A 5,482-nucleotide genomic window follows, 5' to 3' on the forward strand; every position below is an offset into this window, starting at 1 on the left:
CTTATCATGGCCTAAAGTCACATTTTCTGTGCTTATATCTGGTTAATCTCTGTCTCCTCCACTAATCTTTGAAATTAACAATAATAATTTTAAGAAAGTGATCATAGTAAAAATATTAGATTGTTGGGAAAGTCATGACACATTTTTGCATAGAAAAACAGAAAAATACATCATAACTTTTCCAATGACCTAATAACAATGCAACAACAGTAATAACAATGATAGTAGCTAATACTCATTGAGCCTATGTTCTGGGCACACTGCCAAGCTTTTTCATATATGATCTGATTTAATTCTTAGACAGTTCAGTGAATTATGTATTACTTCCATTCCCATTTCACAAATGAGAAAAATGAGCTTGCACGAGTTGTACAATTTCACCCAGCTCCTCAGTGGAGTTGCTAGGCTCTGGACATGGGAATCTTGACTTCAGGTCTTGCTTTAAGCTCTATGTAAGCCGGGACTATGATCACCCTTGGGTGATCTCTGGCAGCAGGCAAACAGTAGAAACAGAGAGAATGCTTAATTAATTGGATTGATATGTTTCTGGTAGGCCAGTTCTCCTCCAGGTCTCCTCTGGGCATGAAAGCCAGATTTTGTCTGAGTCTGGGAGATCTGTTCCATCTACTCTATTTTAGCACCTTTTGGACCCTTTGGAGCTATAGAAGTCTTTCTCTATTGAAAATCCTAAGCATCCAGGAATAGCCTGTGTAAGATTTTTCCTCCACTTTAGGACTTGCTCCCTCCATTTTTATTTCCTGGTCAACCCCAAGTCATTACTTTCCCCAACCTTAGGAAGTAGGCAAGATTATTTCTGAATATTTTCTTCTAACATTTTACTGTTTCTTCTTTCTTTCTTTACCTATTTCATCCAATAATTGATTAATTCCCTGGGGAAATCTCTGGGTATCCCTGGCATATCTGATTTGTCTTATGTTGTGGGCTTAAGAATCTATTCATCTACATGACATCTCAGCTTTCAGGACTGTCCCCAGGTATGTCACTCAACCTTCAGATCCAATGGTGCATTAAAATAACTCCATGAAACCAGTGGGGTCAGAACACTTACTCAAATAATCTCAGGACCTCTCATTTTCTGATGCGAATAAGACTCTCGAGGGCAGTAAGTGCACCCATGAACATGGCCTTGGCTGGAATACATATGGATGCTAGTGTCAAGGGTCTAAGGCAAGAGCTCTGACTGATGAGGTTGGCACATAAGCTCTGTCTATATTTGCAGGGCAGGAACAAATTTAAGTCATATTTCCCCAGAGCTGTTTACTAATGTCTTTCTTGGAGCTTCTGTCTTGTCTTAGTAATTTAAAAGGTTATTGCAGTTCCTTTCTGCTTCCTGGCCTGAGAGCCTGACAGGTAGGACAACGTATGCTTTGTGTCATCCTCACGCTGCCTGGCATTGCCATTGGCACTTTGCAGACCCTGCAGAATAATGAACAAGAGAATGTCAAGGGCTTAGGGTAGTAATGTCCTTGTAAATATAGATTGGACACTTAGATGGCAAAAATTCACTTTTCTTGCAAATTTTGATTTTTCTAAGCAGCCATTGTGGAGGAGTTGGAATGAGAAAATAGGAAGATATTGCTGGTCCAATGGGGTTCAGAACACAAGCCATTATCAGAACGAAGCAATGGCATGGGAATGCAGAGATTGAAGGGGGCCTTTTAAACAGGAAACCCCAGTTTCCTCCTCTCCTGTTTCCATCCCTTTCTCTTCCTTCCTCTTCTCCAGTGTCTTTATCTTGACACCTCTTCTAGTTCCAGTGACTTGTTTCTAGACTGTCATCTGCAATATTACTTCTCTCTTGAAACACCTTTCCTATTTAGAATGAGAAGAAAGGCAGACAGAGTGGGGCAGGACAGGAAACTAATGTGATGAGCACCTGCTATGTGTCAGGCACCACCCCTAAGCACTTTACTTCTGTGTCTTATTTCATTCTTATAACAAGCCAAGCAAATAGGTGTGGCTACTTTTATTTTAGAGATGCGGAGCTGAAGTTCAGATAAGGTCAGTAACTTGCTCAAGGTCTGTAAGTGAAGCTCAGCTACAAAATCAAGTCCGTCTGACCCGGGAGCTAGGCTCATGTCTTAGCTAGGAAATAGCTATTTTCTGAGGCAGGCAGATGAACAAGGAAGTGGAAGCCTCCAGGTCACTTGGACATATGATAGTTCAATACATTTTAGGTTTAGGCTACCAATGGAAGAAGTGTTCTAAAGTCAGTCTGACCTTCTCTTTGCCTCTCTTCTCTGGCTGGGAGATAATGCCCGTGTCTGTGTTGAGTTGCACCTGTTCTGTAGTCTCCCAGCTGGGTACCTTTTCCTGAGTGAGCACAGACTAGTTTTAGAGGACAAAGAGCCACAGAGTGATTCTAGTACTGGACATAGGAATGGTTCTGAGGCTCACTGACCAAATGGCTCTAGGTTCTGTCTGACCCCACAAGGAAACCCAAATAGGCTGGTGCTCTGAAAATGTCCTCTCCCCCTACCCTTGTCCCCAGCTCAAGTATGCTTTTCTTGGCACTGGAGAGTCAACAGGTGTGAACAAGTGTACAGAGACCTGGCATGCCAGGGCTGGCACCGCTTATGGCCTTCACTCACAAGAGATGGCAATTGCCACCTTCTGCAGGCTGCCCATCAAAACACATTGTTGCCTGGCACCTCCATAGGCTCCAACCAACTTGTAAGCAGGCATCATGCCATCCCAGCAGATGGGCAGAAGGGTGGGGAGCAGCCAAAGCAGACCCATCCTGGAGGTGCATGAAGTGGAGGTGGTGAGGGTTTGATTTCCAACTGAGGATATGTTAGGATAACTCTTTCCACCTTAGATTTATAGCTCAGGAGTAAAAGGAGGAGAGGGTCTATGGTTTTGCCTGCACCCAGCTGGCTGGTGTTTTGTTTTCTGGATTAATAATAAGTCATAAACTTGGAACTCATCAGATTATTGTGGCTTTGGCTTTAAAGGCCTTAAAGAGGATTTGGGAAACAGGGAACAATATTGAAGATAGAAGAAGACAAACAAAGACATGAGAGAATTCTAAAGAGGTCTTTTACCTCTCTGTCAACACTTTCCCCACCTTTCTCCAACTATTCTACTAGCGGGCTAACAGAATTCCCACTCTCAGCAGGCCAGGTCAATAGGGCAGCACAGACAGAGGTTGTCCTGCAGGGAGGAGCAGCTGTTTGCAGGTCTTCAGAGGGGATCATATGACTCCTACTGCCCAAACAGCTGTGTAATGAATTTTGGAACTTGAGGGGGTGATTGCTGGAATCACCCAGGCCTGGACTAGAGTCTGTGGAGAAGGCCGCCAAGGTGAGAGAACAGCCAGATGAAGACTCTGAGAGGGGAAGGCATGTCCCAGGAACAATTCTAGGCCATTTAGAGGGAGCAGAAGGTATGTGGAAGAAAGTGGCAGCAAGTAAAGCCTGCAGGGTGGTAGAGGTTTTGTATTACAGGACAATGAATGTTGGACAGTGGGAACCATGGAAGGTTTTTGAGCAGAGACATGCTCTGATCAGAGATCCCACTAAGAAATCAGGGAAAAGGAGGCAACATGTAGAAAGAGCCAGAACCTGGGAATCAGGGCTGAGGGGCTGCCATGATAGTTCAAGTCCAAACAAGAGTCAAGGCAGTGAGAATGGGAGAAAAAAACAAACAAATAAAGAACCAAAGTGGGCAGGAAGGCTTCTACTAGGCCACATGGTTGATAAAATGAGAACTTGGAGAGAGAGGGCAAAATGAAAGAAGACATTTGAATAACTGAGAGAATAGTGGGGCCATTGTCAGAGAAAGAAGAATCAGGAGGCTCAAGCTTAATGGAAAAGTTTTCATTTGGGTAATGTGAATGACATAGTAGATATTATTTTGTACTCTTTGGATTTTCATGATCTAGGCCAGTCCTTGCTCTCTGGAACATGGATAACTATAACTTTCTGTGACAGTTTATTATTCGCACAAGGAAACTAAAGCTACTGGAAACACATGGACTTCTCTCAGGCTTGAACCTCACCTGTCCCTTTGTCTTTCTGGCCAAAGAACATTCTTCACTTTCATATAAGGGGTTTTTTGACTACCCTCCCTTGAAAACCAACATCTAAATTCCCTGAAACCTTCTCACCACTTCTACATATTGCTGTAATCTTTTGGTTTTCATGTTGAATAATTTACAGTCTTTGCCAGTCTGAAATTACATGTGGGGTTGCTCTGTTTGTGGCCTACCCGGCAATTAGCCACACTCCATTTTATCACTGCAATTACACTGCAAAGGGAGAAAACAGACCAGCTATTGTCCCAGAGGAAGCTAAGGAATAGCCAAGTCTCAAAGTGGTGTGTGTGGAGAGGGTCGGTCAATACAGGATGAGACCTGGAATGCCACTGAAGATTTTGAAGAGTCAGCATCCTGTTTCCATGACCTTCCCACCCTTTTCTAAATCTGCTTGTTCACAATCACAGAATATCTAAGATCATTTCTTTCCTGGATAGCAAATAGGTTTAATTTCTTACATTAAGTCTGAAAAACTAGCAGTGGCAGCCTGGAGTATTACTCCAGGAAAGATTTTAGGGTTATAGCTGGGCTCACTGGGAGAGAACGCAATGATCGATTAGTGATGTCTGTCATAGGCAGAGAATGAGAAAGTAGTGATGAATGCTGTGTATCTGACATCTCTTGAAACCAGTTCATCCAATTCAAACATGACACTTAAGATGTGCAAAAATGAGCCTGTGTGGGGCACATGGAGCTCAAGGCCATGAGCAGATACACCAGCCCAATGAACCCAGCTGTCTTCCCCTACCTGACAGTGGTGCTTTTGGCCATCGGCATGTTCTTCCACCCCTGGTTCTTCGTTTATGAGGTCACCTCTATCAAGTATACTCAGGACATCTACAAAGAGTTCCTCATCTCCTTGGTGGCCTCACTCTTCATGGGCTTTGGAGTCCTCTTCCCGCTGCTCTGGGTTGGCATCTACATATAAACCCCAAGGTACCAACCAGGTGGCTTCACTGTCCTTAAAGAGCTCATACTTCAGGGAACCAGCAGTTAGCGTAATGGCTATGTCGCTGGATTCCCACGTAGTTGACCGCGGTTCGTGTCCCGGACCCGGTGGCTTAAAACTCACGCCGGGCGCGTGTGCGTGCGTGCCCAAGATCCCGAGAGGAGAATGGAGGAGAAGGGATTGCGGTGTGACCATCCCCCCTGGGGGGTGATTTCTCGCTTTCTGTCTCTATGTCTCTCTCTGTCTGTCTGGCGAGCGCAAGCGCCCTACAGTGAAAATCGCTCCAAAAAAAAAAAAAAAGCTCATACCTCAGAATGAAAAAGACTCATCTGAAGTCCCCCTTCACTCATCAGGCCTTTGCCTGCTACCACCTACCCTGATTTCAGGCCTGTCTAATATTCTCCTAATCTCTCAACATCACCACCCCCATCACAGTTAATCCTATGATTAGGTTCACACTGAGGACATGCTGGTCA

The 5,482-nt window shown here is 44.3% G+C and overlaps 1 pseudogene; it reads left to right on the forward strand.

The window, feature by feature from the left end:
• Positions 1-4,745: 4,745 nt before the first annotated feature.
• LOC102482418 (transmembrane protein 258 pseudogene) lies at positions 4,746-5,009 on the forward strand (annotated as a pseudogene).
• The last annotated feature ends 473 nt before the right edge of the window (positions 5,010-5,482 follow it).

Source organism: Tupaia chinensis, unplaced genomic scaffold (assembly GCF_000334495.1).
Source record: "Tupaia chinensis unplaced genomic scaffold, TupChi_1.0 Scaffold000473_1, whole genome shotgun sequence".
In the NCBI taxonomy this organism is placed as follows: domain Eukaryota; kingdom Metazoa; phylum Chordata; class Mammalia; order Scandentia; family Tupaiidae; genus Tupaia; species Tupaia belangeri.